The sequence below is a fragment of the Convolutriloba macropyga genome, chromosome 7, assembly GCF_964194025.1.
Source record: "Convolutriloba macropyga chromosome 7, txConMacr16.3, whole genome shotgun sequence".
Taxonomy (NCBI): domain Eukaryota; kingdom Metazoa; phylum Xenacoelomorpha; order Acoela; family Convolutidae; genus Convolutriloba; species Convolutriloba macropyga.
In genome coordinates this window covers 45891448-45907207 of record NC_134474.1, presented here as the reverse complement: position 1 = coordinate 45907207, position 15760 = coordinate 45891448, and positions in this window count along the sequence as shown.

Genomic DNA, 15760 nt, shown 5'->3' with positions numbered 1-15760 from the left:
GCCCTGTCCGCTTGCTCCAGTGCTTCTTCAAAGAAGCCAACTGTCTCTGACTGTGAGAAGTCCTCCGTTTCACTGCCTTTCAGTGACTCCGTGTCTCTGAGAATCCCTCTTGTTGCGGTAGACTCTTCATCCAGTGCTGCTTCCTCAACATCTCAGGCATCTCGTCTCAGTGTCGTTTCTTGAGTCTTCACGCTCTCTGCGTCATGCCACTCCTCCTTTACTGCAGTAGATGTGACCTGTTCCTCTTTGTTGCCATCGTCATGATTACCATCATCTGGGTGCCATATCCCAGTTGCTATGACCTCTCATCTAGTAGGTCCGGCGTCTCTGTGTTGTCAGGGATTGAGCCCACTTCGGACTCCTTGATGATCGCATCTCAAAATGCCATAACCTTGCGAGTGTTGGTTTTGTACACCAGATATCCGTTGTCTACATCAGTGTAACCCGCAAACTTTCCTTGCAGTGCCTTGGGTTCATGTTTGCTGACAACTCTATCCCGCTTCCTCATGAAGACTGTGCAACCAGAAATAGATAGTTTACTCATTGAAGTGTTAGGTTTTATGCCTCACATCAGCTCTGCTGGGCTTTTTTCTTCTCCTCGTCTCATAACGAAGTTCCTGATCTTTGTTGCCTGGAGAAATGCTGCTCCCACACCATCTTGTGAAGACCCGAGTCAATGAGCAAGTATCTTGCCATCACCAGCAGTGTCCTGTTGCACCTCTCAGCTAGCCCATTCTGTTGTGGCGTCTCTGGTATGGCCTTCTCCTGTAGAATACCTGCATCTAAACAGTACATCTTGAACTGCTCTGAGAAAAATTCCTTCGGATTGTCTTGTCTCAGCTTCTTGGGCGCGCCCACACTGAGAACAAACTTCCTCAGGTTAGGCATGAGTCCACAAAAACAAATTTCGTTTACTGGTCTGCAAACACAATGCAGAACCGGAACCCTGACAGTGATTCTACTCTGAAAGGTCCCATCACGTCTGTGAACACCCTCTCCAGTTTTTCTACTGCTTGGTTCTCTGCCACTCTTGGTAGTGGAGTCTTTGTGATATTGGCCAATGCGCACACATTGCATACATCATTGAGTTCCTCCACCGTCTGATTTCCTGACCACATCCCCTTGATTCAAATGACCCAATCGTCTGTGCCACTTCCTTGCACTGTCAAGTTTCACGCCGTTGGAACTGATCTTGAATTCTAGAACGCTGCAGGGTAAGTAACACAAAATATTTTCTTGTGTTAGTTTTACCCGAGTTCACTTCTGGAGTTTCATGCAGCTATTTCTTTTCTCGAAAGTAAAGCTATGTCCCCATTCCGTGCATCTTGAGACTGATAAGAGGTTTGAAGAATAGTCCGGCACACACACAAAACATTTTTGAGTGAGTTCGCATTGGAATTCCTTTTTGTTTGAGCATGCTGATCCTCACACAGCTTCTGCCCACCACTCTGGAAGCCTCACCGGGATTCCACACTGGAAGCCTCACACTGGAAGCCTCGTTGGGATTCCTGACCACGGATTGAATGGGCACTAGGTCCAAGAACACATTGATGTTCGGCACTATGTGATCTGTACAACCACTGTCTACTAGCATGCCTGCTGTCGTCCACTGGGGAAGAGTTTTCCAGTACTCCTCGTCTAGTGAAGCCAATGTTGGACCCATTGCCACTGACTCATGTTTGCCTCCATCACTTTGTATCTTGCATGCCCTGCCTAGGTGAAATTTCTCACCACACTTGCTGCATTGTGCTGTCTCCTTCCTCCTGCAGTCGTTGGCAAAGAGATCTCACACACAAAGCAGTTTCTTTTCTTGGGTCCCCTCTTGAAGTCACGGTTCACTGCCAGTGCCGCTGAACCAATTTGTCCCTTGTGCCTCTGTGCTGTGCTCTCATGGAAGTTCTGCACCCTTTTCGTCAACTCTGTGAAGTTCGTTGCCGGTTAAAGTTTTCCTGTATACCAAAACTTTCATACCTCATGTGCAGACCATTGAGGACCAAGACGTTGAAGAGGGTCTCTGAGACTGCTTACCCTGCTTTTTGTAGCCTTTTGAGCAACTCCTGTCCTCTGATGGAGAAGCTATCCAGATCCTCAGCATCCTCGAGCTGCAGTCGAGCAAGCTGTGCCACCAAAGTCACCACTCTCGGCGTCTCCACACTCTGAAATCTCTCTTGCAAAAGCTTCCAAGCCTTTGCTCCATCTCCGATGCCGTCATCTCCCAAACAGTCATGTCTCATCAGCATAAGGTTGGTGCATCTAGAGTCAGTGCCAGATGGCACCACACATTGTTCCGTTTCTCCTTGATGTCTGCAACTTCCTTCTCATATGCATCCTTCACCACCTTGTGGTTGTTCTTTTCATCATTGCTCACCCCATTGGCTGGTGGTGCAGGCTCATTGGGATGCTCCTCTGTCCCCAATAGTGATTTGTAGAGTCGTCCCTTCGTCTGCATCATTGCCACAAATCTCGTGCTCCAGATTGGAAAGTCCTGTGCCTTTCCTGTGTAGGTCAGCAGCTTCACTGTCTGTTGATCCATCGTTGTTTGAGCAGGCAAAACTGCTGTGAAAAGAAAAGGCACTCAGCAGAAAAGGATTATGACTGTCAACAACAAATTTTTTTTGTTTTAGAAATCAATTTCATGACTTAGAAAATTGCTGGGCTCTTAACCTGTTGGGTTATGCTTTTTCGCAAGTGGAATAAAAATCGTTTTTAACTAAGTAGAGAAATTAATTTCTCAATATGAGAGAATAACAAGAATGATATTTTACAGTAAAATTTCGAGATTTACAGGAGAGATCTGATTATTAGATCAAGATGGTGACTTGTTGTTGGGGATTAAAAAAGGCTCAAAAATCAGCTGTATATATACCCATTATCAGTCAAGATACATTATCAGTCAAGATACAAAACTAATCTTAGCACCATGATTTACAGTGGGGGGTCGCAAGGGTTACCCAATATGGTTTGCTTCTGCAAATTTTCCAGAAATCAGTCGCAGGAATAGTGTAAATGAAATGCATTTACACTTTTCTAAGAATTCGTTCACATTTCCTGTGGTATCATAATCATTCAAAACATGCTGGGCAGATTTTACATCAAATAATCTCACTCTAATATTTTTTATCTAGATTCACCAATTTGAAACGAATATTGATTCTAAGCACCATTTCTTAACGATTCTTTTATATAGATTCTCTGATCAAAATCAATTTGCTTTTGTCTTTCTAATCCGGTAAGTTAAACTTTCTTTCTAATTCTCACTAAGTTTAAGACTATAGTTTGATCGATATTCTAACAAAGAGCACTCATATAAGTAAAAACCGATTATGTCCGGGGTGCCAAATTTCATTAATAAAGTTTTCAAAAAATTTATCTTTAATTTTAGAGAATACAGCCCAAAATATCTTGTATGTCTGTAAAAGTGGCACCAATAACACTATCGCTTACATCTTAAACAGACTTTCAGCAAAAAAATCATTAAAAAAATTGAGCAAAAATTACGAAAATGTGAACAAAAACTATGGGAATCAGCCAAGTGTTCACAAAATTTTAAACCTCGACAGAACCCCGAAAAAAACCGAATACAAAAAATCTGTTTAATCTGATGTTTTACGCCTTGCTGGCTTTCTAATGACACCACTCATCACTCTACGATGAATATATCAATTGGTCAATATTGACCAAAAATACAGTTTAGCATATAGTTCCTCCCTCACTCCACTAAAATGGGATCGGAACAATGAAATCTTCAGCAAAGTTTTTTTAATTGTTTCCCAAGTAGTCACTGCAGCTGGCACTGGTCCAATCGTTTGCGTAGTTTTGCTCGGCCTAAGAAGCATTTTTCATAATATGCAAATTGTTCAGTTCAGATTCAAATTATGAGCACAAAAATTGATTTTGACAACAGTTAATATTCTGACGCCTCTTTTATTTGACAGAAAACTAGAAAAGGTCTTCTTCATTCAAATGACACACAAATCCAATTGTTATATAATTATGTAAATTTATATTTTCTGTTAATCAGTGAAGCAATTAAGTTACATATACAGTTAGTTTTATTAAATATCATCGCAACCTTAAGAGTTATTGATGTTTTGAAAATGGCTATGGAGCTTATCTAAATGCAAATAAGAACGAGAAAAATCTGTTTCTATACTTTCCTGTTGCGCGAGTAAGGACAAAAATTAGCGTTATAACCATGCTTCTAAACTACCTTTTCAACGATTGAGTTCATTTTCATTAAACGGTTTCCTTTTTGCTCTATAGTGGGTTTCGAGCGTATCGTTTTGCGTTCCGACTCATTAATAACCTCTAAGCCATTTCCCCCGTTTAAATGAAATAGGCAATTAGATTTAATATCTCAGTAACTGTTTTTAAAAATAGAAAATAGCGGCATCAATTTTTACCGCACCGCTTAAATTGAGTTGAAAGAAAGCAGAAGCGATTTTGTTGGTAGGTAGCGCGGAGTCACTTTTTAAGGGGATTGGAGACTGGGGGTGGGGGTGGTGGTATTTTTTCATCAGAAGATGCAAAATATATCAAGCTATCTATGTTTAATGTAGTGAAAACTTATTTCCCTACATTAAAAAAGGAGTGAACAAAATCAAACTTTTACTGCCTGGATATAAAAATTCAAACTCAAATTACCTTTTTTGGTCTAATTGAAGCGGAATTCTAATTTATCAAGCCAGAACCTACCTTATCTCTTTTATGACTGGAGTCACATTTAGACTATTGGTCAGTTCGTCGAAAAATTCGTTCACTAGTTTTTCTACCTGACCAGTGGGTATAAATTCAATTGTTATTAATAAGTAACCACGGTAATTTTGTTCCGTTAAAATTGAAATTAGTCAATTCCTACAAAATAGTCGACATTGAGCCAATTTACACAAAAACATCAAAAATGGTCATTTCCTGCTGAAAACATCATCAAATAAACCGATAATTTTCTATACAAATATTACTCACGCCGAGAAAACTGAAAATGGTCGAATCATCGGTTTCTACAGAATTTATATAACTTTTCAAGTCGCAAAATTGTCGTTTAGGCTGAAAAAACTTCGGATAAGAAATTAAGTTTTGGGTTTTATCTCGACAGAGGGTTACAAAGAAGTAAGTCTTATTGCCCGTCTTGATTAATGGTGCTTCCTCTGAACTTTTCACATGGAGAAAGAGCGTCGTGAGGGGTGGGCACGGAAGGGTGGGGGGAGGTAGAATTGTTGGGCTGTGGCTTGAAATACATTTAAAATAAGCAAGCATAAGTTTTCACTTCTTCTCATTTATATAAACCTGTACCCTCCGACCGTATCTGGGCAGATATAGACATATAGACTGTGATTCAGGCACTAGAGCATTGTGGGTATCTTGTAGATATATAGATACATTCGGGGGAGGAGGGGCATTATTCGCCTGGGGAACAATTTGTCAATTCAATTGCTAATTCAGTTTCCACCCCGATGCTACAGATTTGAGTTGTAATGGTCTAGAAGAGTAGCTTGCGATAGTGTGCAGCTACTGGTCTAAATTAATTTAACAAGACTTCCCCGCCCGCCCTCCCGCCTCTCGTGAATGTTAAGTTCAAGAGCTCAACTGAATATCACAACTAAATACTACACTACGAGGATTTAACAGATTTAGACTGCTGCCTTTATTTGTTGCGTTAGCATCTTACTGCCACGGTTAAAGGTGAGTTCATTTGATCAGCGCGCGATTTCAGATATGTTAAGTTGCTAGACTTGGTTCACAAAAGTGTCATTTATTCTTAGAGAAAAAACTCTACCCTTGAAATTTTGGCAACATTTTGACTAATCTAGATTTTTGCTAGTTTTCTCATTAATTTTCAGAATTATGCTGTAGAAACAATTTTACCAACATTTGTTCTCCACAATTACCCCCCCCCCCCCCCCCTATGCACTCTTCAACCCCGATTTGGAATTCCTTATATATTAATATTCAAACTACGGAGGGTTTGGTGGTTGGGGGGGGGGACTCAAAAACAAATATTGCACAGAAGAATATTAAATAAAGCACATTTGCTTATCTGTCAAAAACAATTGATAGATGACGCGTCAAGTGGGGTCTGTAGTATTGGATGGGGAAGAGAAAAATTGCATAAAGAGTAGACAAATTGCAACTCTGCAAATTGTTCTATTTTTTGCAATATTGCAACGCGAAGCTCAATATTAACAATTAATTATTCGCAATAGCCGCTGCAGAGCTTGGTAGTACACTTCAATTTTAATGCTGATATTTCCAGACAGAAGTGACCAGTACCTAGAATACGAAATCACGAAGTTCAATTTGTGGAACCAAATCATGCCGTGCGATTGGTAATAATTGAAATTTTGTAGCCAGTAATTTAGATGCAATTGAATTCTATGCTTGATGTCTGAAGGTAAGGACAGAGCTATGCTTTTTCAAATGCACTTTCAATTTAGTCGACTGTTGATTTAAATTAGAACCATTTCAGCAATGAACTAAGTAAAATAGTTTATAATAGTAAAGCACAAGATCCAAAAGCAACAGTTTAAAAAAATTTAAAATTATGTCAGTCCATTGCTAGTCAAAATCAAAAGAGATTTTTATATTTCAATATTAAATACTGATTTAAGATCTTATTATACTGCTGGTCCGTACATTAGATACTTAAACGACGGGGTTAATCGCGGGACCACATGTATAACTTGAGAGTTCAACCCCTAGTTCTACTCTTGGTATATAGTTAAGTATTAAAGAAAGTTAAATGCAAATATGAATTAATAAGTTATGTTAAACAGCATCAAATATGAACCGAGCATTAAGGGATAGAATAGTTAAGGTTATTAAGACTGAGATAGCACAAGTTAGCACAGGCTTAAATATTCTAAGTTAACTTGTAACTTAGGTAGAATTTAAGAGATGTTAATTTATAACTTAGAGAAGTTAAGCTGAACTTACCTGATTTCCAAATTTGTGCTAAGTTACTACTTTATGACTTAGAGAGTTCTTAGTTAAGAACAAGTCACAAAATATTCTAAGTTAGAAAAATATCTCAAGTAAGCTGAGATTGAGCAAGGGAGCAATACGGGAGTATGATTTTAAATCAGAAGTTATCAGGGACCAAAAAGTGTTGGTGGTTGAGCGTGCTAGCTCCTTTTATACTTGCGGACACTTGGTTATCTAGTATCCTATTGGATAGAGATAACAGTGTCGACAGTGTTACCAAGGTTAAGTTGGTGTTCTCTGTGTGGCGTGACAATATCACGTCATAGTATTCTCAGTTTTAGTTAGTGATCTTAAAATAGTAGCTTATTCAAAACTACTTAGTAATTTGTTCACACGTTAAAATGGACTTTGTCCAAATCAAGATTGTGCTTCACGCACTATAACGTAATTTCTCAAAATAGCACTAAGATTATCAAATAGTGTTACTGAGTGTAGCACACTTCAGTACATCCCATCCCGGTCCATAGGTAATAAATCAAAACATCAAATTTTACATAATCGAATAAAATATTTAGCTTAATTTTATAATAATTAAGCATTTAAAGTTTGTGAGGTAGATTACTTGGTTAAAGTTCTAAAGTTCATCGAAGCTTCTTGTTTCTGAGTTCTCTCTTGAAGAAGGGTTGACGATGTCCTAAGATACAAGGCTGTACAAAATAATAGATCCAGTTTTTTTGGCTGGCCGTTATAATAGACCTTTTGAAGTTTTTCTATAAAATTGTGCTGCTAATACATCTGCCGTTGAATAATAGAATAATATAGGTTGAAGAATATACTGGTTAAGTTAATGGTCTATAAAGACAAGCGAGGTAAATGAATAGGGAAATTAAAATGACTGCGCACAACACCATAAGGGCTAGTGTTGTTGAAATAACTCCCCAAATAAAGAATTCAGTTTCGTAATTCATCTTTATTTGAGTAAGGTTGAAGAATAATATCAATTGAAGTAAGCTTTGTAGCTATAGTTTAAGGAATTAATATTTAGACTTAGTTGATCATTATGAATTAGTTTTAAGAAATAATTAATCTTGCTTTTTGTCATTAGTTCAAAATAAATAACAATTTCTTTTTGTTCAAAGTCTTCAAGAAATAAAATAATTTCGCATTGAAATTCAGAATAATATAATTCGGAGATTCTGAAAACTCTATCGTTAAAAATAATCTGTTTAGAAAAGTTAACCCAAGCGGATTCAACATGATCAGAGAGTCGACAATAATCTTTAAACCATTCGATATCAACACGTCCTTCAAAATATGTGTTCATTGTGAATAAAATAGTAATTCATTTTTTTGTGTCAATGGGGAGAATGGAAGACCAATTAATCTTTGAAAGGAATTGACAGGAAGATCCAAATAGTACTTAAACTATAAATGGCGGATGGCGATGAATGCAAACCTGTTAACGAAAGATTGTAGCATTTCTATATCCCTGATCACCAAAGTATTGAAGATTAACATATTAATTGAAATAAGTGAGCGGTCGAAAGTTTATATTATTGATGTTAAGAATTTTTTCTGTATGAATAAGCTTTAGAATTTCAAATAAATCGTACTCAGGAACTTGATGGAAATAAACTACAATTTCACTGGAATTGTTATCTTGCAAGAATAAGATAATCTCCTGTAACTCAAATGTCCAATGAATTGACAATGGGGTATAGAATTTATTTCCAACTAAGAATGTTTTCGAAGTTTTAATAACTTGCGATTGAATAAATTCAGCGAGATCACAATATGTTTTGAAATTTTTAACGTCTACTGAAAGGTTGTAAGACAATAAATAAATTATGGAATTCGATGGAACAATCGAATGATGTCATAAGCAAGATAAATCGGTAAAGATAAAGAATAGATTCTATTAGAGAAGCGAGAACAAATCAAATATGCATTCTAAAGATAGGAATGGACTCATTGTTCACCATAAATTGCGCTGAGTGTAATCATTGAAGATGGTTTCAATACGGATTGCTTTACTTGATGTAAGTAATGGAATCAAAGAGAGTAACGTAATCGAAATGACTAATAATTAGGCTTTTAAACTAACGAATAATTTTCCTCACCGCGGGAGAAAGAAGAAGAAGTAATGAAGGAAGTACTGAACATCAACAACCACAAATTTATCTATTCCATTCCGTGAGTGCTCAACGTGATGAGCGGAGGATGTGGAAGTGATGCTTCAGATTTGCGATCTCCAGTTGGAGCTCAGTAATCCGTTGTTCGAGCTGTTGAGAGCGTTGTCTTTCTGTCAGAAAGTTTTGCTGTACCTGATAAGTGAAGTTATCAAGCTGAGGATTGAGGTTTGCTGTAATATTATCACACGGGACTTGTATTGTTTGTCCTTGAAAGTTGTGATTAGTTAGTAGATAAGAATTTTTGTTCGACAAATATCCAATGAGATTGAATCTATTGATGTTGGGTTGCAACTGGTAGATTAAATTTGTATCGTAGTTCGGGTGTCCACTAAAACCGGGGGTTTTAGCTTGTATCTCAGCTTGATGTTGTTTTTGTAGGCGGTCTTGCAGGGGGGTAGTTGTGTAATGATGAAAATTAAGAAAGTTTGGTCGTGACGATTGAGTAGTTGTAGTGTTTGCTAAGACGTTGGGTACGTACTGTTTGTCTTAGGTATATTTACTTCTAGCGGTGTCGCTGGGCTGAATGTGTCTCTAATGAATTGTTTACGTGGTTGTTTCTTTGCAATTGTATTTGCAGTTTTAGTTCTCTTCTTGGATGATGTAACCGTCGTTGATGAATTTGCACTAGTTGCTTGAGTTTGTACTGCTGAAATCTTGATAGTTGAGAGAAAAGTTGTAGATGGGGTAACGTGATTTGTGGGTTGTACTAGTCTGTCAAGTTGTTTAACTCCAGATTGAGGTTTAGAAGTTGATTGTGTATTGTATTCGGGCCAACCACTTGAAGGTTCCTTCTGAAAGACTGGTATCAATTCGTTAGGGATTGAAGAAAGTTCCTGAAATATCAAGTATTCTCTACTCTTATTCTATTCTAAGAGTATGTTTTTTGAATTTATTTTGCTAGTATTCTCTTTTTCTTATTTTTTTTGTATTCTCTTTCAAAGTAAATCAGTAGTAATTTTGAAGTCAGTATGTATTATCATCATATAGTTTGATGATATTAAAGTAATAGAGGAATTAATCCTATGCTGGAGACGTAGGAACGTTGTGATCGTTTCTATTTTCGTCTTTATTATTCTCATCATGTAGGTTTGGGTAACGACTTTTATTCTCAAATCTTAAAGCTTGTAAGCCTATATTCTCTGCATAAGGTGGAGTTTGAATAACTCGTTCTCTAATATTAATATTTTCGGTTTTTGGAACTTGCATTGTCCGTTCTCTATTTTCATCAGTGTTATTATTATCAGAATTAGTTGCTTGATAGATAGAAGTCAAAATTGGAACTGACATTAAGTCAAATGTGGCAGCAAAGAGTGCCTTACCAAAGTGAATAGATGCATCTGTAATTTTGTTAATTTGCATTGCTCGAATTAAGCATAAAACTATGTCGATTAGTAGCTTAATGAATAAGAAAGCGGCAAAGAATACTCCGCATCGCTCAATTATATATTGTATTTTACCAAAGGTTTCAACAAATTGATTACTAAAGAAGTCCGGTGAAATGAATGAATCCAGATAAATAGTTCTAGAGTTATAATAATTCGTGCCTGAAATATTTGAAAATGATTCTCTGCTATCTGTTAATGACTTAGTAAAGTGTTTGAGAACTCCTTTCATATTGGAGTTGAAAGTTATTGAATTCCAGAATGACATCAATTCTTTATATGTGTAGATAGAAGCATAAATACTTGCAGTAATAACATTCGCAATTTGTTGAATAACTATGTGTGGTTTGAAGAGTGCAGGTCCTCTTTTTTTGTGATTTGTGGGGTTAGCTCAACCCATGAATTGTCATCGTCAACATCTAGTTGAAATAAGTTTGAATGTTTATCAGAGCACAATTGTTCTTCGGCTTCAGTGAAAGTTTGTCTAGAAATCGGATCAACGAGATGAATTTCATCTTCATAAAGAATTGGTACTCGATTATAGCACTTATTAAGAATCTGTAAGGGTGAATGAAATTCAGGACAATTATATAGCCAGGCAACATTGCCATTTGTTTTGAGAAAGATAGATCTGTTTCTTGTTAAGGTATATCCAGCTAAACGCGGATTTTCATGAGAAATCATTAAAGTGTTAAGAATAGTTGAGCGCTCTAATTCACAGTCATTTCTTAATAGCTCTAGAGTAGAAGTTTGAAGTTGCAAAAGATTATTAAAGTGCAAATAGTCAATTTTTGTTCCAAGATGTGCTTCGAAATCAATATTTTAATAAACTTGAGAATATGTTGTATCAACTGTTTTATTGTCACTGGAATAGAAATTATTTTTCAGAGTTACAGCACCAGTATCGGGTTTAAATTTGTGAATGGGTTCTCCAGTGTTCATATCAAATCCGTCACGAAGACCAATGTATAGAGAATCATATGGCGTAGGATATACTATTCGTGGATGACTACATAAAGACTGTGGTTTATTATAAACTTGGAACATAAAGCTTTGTAAGTCGAAATCTGACTGAGCTGAAGTAAACTTACGGTCCTTTACTATGTAGTATTTGTCATTAACTTTAATCATTTGAGCGTCAAAAGCGCGAATTATAGTGAAAAGACAATTATTGGGTTCATCCCAAGTGTATGCAAATGGATCAGTAGATGTAGAATCGCAGCCTCCGGCTGATAAAGGACAAGGTAGAGGTATATTTTGCCAGTTATTAACTGTGCCATCTCTAAGGTTTACATTCAGACTAACATTGTGCATATATGTTTCATAAGTGTAATGTGTAATCCAACCTCGGGAGTTACATTCATTGTTTCCAGTTCCCACATCGCCTGAGTTAAAGTTTGAGAACAAAGATTTGTCAAAGTCGAATTCTACTGAACTAGAAGAAGGGGAAAGCTTTATCTTTTTTCTTTCCTTTGCAAGTTTGCATTTCTGAGCATCAAGCTTAACTGAAGTAGTAATAGTATTATGTCTGGCATCTATGCCGCTAGAGTCAAAAGAAACGCAAAACCAACGTAATTGCTGTTGGGTTGCTTTACACATAGTTGCTTCTAGTTTAACTTTGTAATTTCTTTGGTAGAGAGTGACTCGTGCTTGGTTAGTGCTAATTTTATCAGGGCGAATTTCGCAAGGTGCTACTTTGTTGAGAGAATACATCTGGTTTGAGATCATTTTTGAGCAATCAAACTGGTTAACATGAAGGTTCGGAGCTGTGTTTTCATAGATACTCATCTTTTCAATTGGTCTGGCGTCAGTGAAAGACGTTAAGAGTAATAATACAAGAAATATATTAAAGATCAAATATTTTGTATAGCAAGCAGTTATAACGCAGAAAAGTGCAAGAGGTATAATAGCAATAAGTTTAAGAAACTGAACAGAACGAATTTGGTTTCCTATGTAGGTAATAAAATATTCTACTTTTGAAAGAAGCGCTTTCTTATCAGTAAGATTTTCTTTAAAGAACTGGTCTTTAATTAATGATAGTGGCATATGGACGTTGCGTTTTGACCAATTTAATAGCTTTTCAGGAGGGTCTAGTAATTTAAGGTACGGAATTTCTTCAGGTAGACAATTATTTCTATTTACGACACATTCTATGAAGTGTGGGTGAGAATCGTTATATCCAACTAGGAATTTTAATTCTGCAATACGTTGAGCAATTTCAGATTCAATATCAGTCGCTACAGGTAGGAACAGAGTTAAGCAAAGTAATATAAATATAAGCATTTTGTAACTTACGTTTATTACTTCGTCTATTGCTGGTGATTTCTTGATTTCTCCGTCTTCCATTTAATAAACGAAGACAGTATAAGGTGAGTCTAACAAATTCAAGTTAATATTATCCGTGAAAGTAATCTGATATTTTAGCTCGTGAACGTGAGCGGGATTATAGGGTACCCAAAATATGACAAATTTTGCGTTATTTTCTGATGTTACGAAGAATGCAACTGTTCTCTGTTGATTAGAAACAAAACACTTGTCAAGTGTTACAGTTTTATTTCCAAATTTCAATATTTTCTGTAAGAGGAATATTCTAATGTACGATAGCGGGTCGAATGCAAGGACAGTAAGAACTTGTGTTTCAAGGGAAGGTGGTACAGTAAAGGGAGCTTCGATGATATCAAGGTCTATTTCGTCTCTGTTGTTCAATTGGAAATGAAAGCGTTCAATATATTCTGGTTTGTTAGGGGTCCAACAAGCAATTATTTCTAAGTTTACAAACTGGTCTTTAACGAAGAAAATAACAATGCTTTCTTTATATGAAATATATGATCGATCAATTTTTGCTGACTTGTTACTATATTTTAGAATTTTGTGTGGGATGTTATAAGGACTGTAAGAAGTTGAGAAAGTTGTTCTTGAAGCTATAACCCAATAATCGTTTAGCGGAATATTCATTGATCAGTTGGTGGTTCTAAAACTAAACAAGGGACATTTAAAATGTCTAAGTCAACTAGGCTTGAAGAATGAATTTGAAGTAATAAACTATTAAGTTGTTGAGGGTTATATGTTGAAGACAGCAATAGGGTCTTCGTTAGAGTTAGTAGCAAAGAATACTACAGTTCTTACTTCGTCGGAAATTTGACAACTGGTTAAGGTGTTAAACTCACTATTAAATTTCAGCTTTTGATTTGCCTTAATGGAAACTTTCACAAGTGTATCAGGGTTGATAGAAAGAGAAATAAGAAAACCGTTTTGGTCGAATGAGACTTCGGTCATAAATTAGAATTGATCAGTTTTAAGGGGGTTCTAATTGTGTTTTATCAATGTGTTTAGTGGTGATGAAATTGTTCAATATGAGTAGAAACTTTCTGAATTGTCAGTCTTGTACTATGTTCGATCTGAAGGGTTATGGAGTCCTTCCATAGTTACTGACTGAGAATTTAATTAAGGACTAATATTGAACTGGGGTACCTGATATATGTGTTGTGGAGATGTTTTGTGACAAGTATTTGCTGGTCACAAATTGAAATGCTTGAAAACTTTGCTAATTCTTCTAAGTTTATTAGATGAAAGAGGCAAAATGTGAAAGACAGAATTTGGGACAGAGAGAAAGAGAGAGAGAGAGAGAGAGAGAAAGAGAGAAAGAGAGATAGATAGAGAGATAGAGATGTTCAAGGTAGAGCTGAATTTGAGAGAGAAAGAAGTGATTGTTTTCAGAAGGTAACTGAGAAAAATGATTTTGAATTTGGGTAAGGCTCTTAAATAGTGGTTTTCAGGGTTAAGTTACCAAAATATGTGTGCTCATTTCTGATTGGCCAATCACTAGCCGTGACTAGTGCCATATAGCATGGTGTTAAACTGTGATATGATTGAAATGTTGCGCTAAGTTCTCTATTTTTATCATAGAGTTGCGTTTATTAGCAAGTTTTTGGGCAAAAATTATGTTGTTTTGACCATCCCTGTAAAATGAAAACAAACAGTGTATCAAGTGTTGTCTGTCAATAGTAGCTAAGTCACAAGGTGGCAAAATATTAATTTGAATTTATCTTATATTGTTATTTATTTCATGAAGTTAGGTATTTAGTCTATAACCAATCTTAATACATGGGCGAATCGTGAAAGTTGAATTTTTTCATAACTAAGATAGCAAGGTTGATGAGATTTGGGCTGAAGGTAGTTTGTGCATCAGAATATCGTCTGATATAGAAATGATTAACAGAAAAATTGCTAATTTTTGGGGCTACATTTTTTTGTCTATAGCCAATCTTAATACATGGGGGAAAATTTGATTTGATCATTACTTCATGAAAAGAGCTTCAAAATTGAGCAAACTTGGCAGTACAATAGCTGTTGTGCGAACACGTTGTTTGAACCAAAAATAAGCGGGAAAAACAATTAAGACTTACTAGGGCTACCTTTTTTATTCTATATCAAATCTTAATACATGGGGAAAAATTAAAAATTGTTGTTATTCTAAGACTAAGACTTCAGATCTACCGATTGCTTAACTGAACATTGTAAGGGTGACTAGTAAGTGTATGAGACAGCGAAAAACAAGTTGTTTGTAGTTTAACTCATTTTATCTTGGTTTTTCTACGCAAAAATTATAATTTCACCAATTTCATGTCCTTGATATGAAATTGTGACAACTTTTGGGACGAAAATGAAAATTCTACTCTGAACACATTAACTACTATTAAATTGTATGTTCTACAACGAACTTTCACTTGTCTATCGCGTAAAACCTGTAAAAGGGAACACTAAGATTGTAAGGTAAGGATATAGAAAAGTTTCATTTTTTCCTTTAAAACTTTTGCGAAATTTCTTTCTTTTCAAAAGTCAGTTGTTTTTTTAGGCTATATCTACTAATCACAGATTTTAATTTAAAAATCTGAAAGTTTAAATGCAATCGGAATTGTTAATAAAAAGCGCGAACAAAAATAAATTCACTAACTTGAATTTTTTTTGGGATTTATAGTACGGCATTTCTATTTTGTGTGTTGTAAACTTTTGTGAACTATTAAAGCAAGCATGCATTTGTGCAACTATATGGTCTGAGTTGTTGAGCGGATAAATTCATCAAGTTATAGCTCTTCCTGACAAATGTGTAAGGTTTGCACTTAGACGACATAATTCTTACGTATGGAATTTAAATTTGCGGTTAGTTATTCCTTCTTAAGTGATCTAATGTTTATTTTAAACATTCCTTGGGTCCTTGAACTTGTAATGTTAGCTCTATTTGTTGACTGGATAAATTGCCTAAAT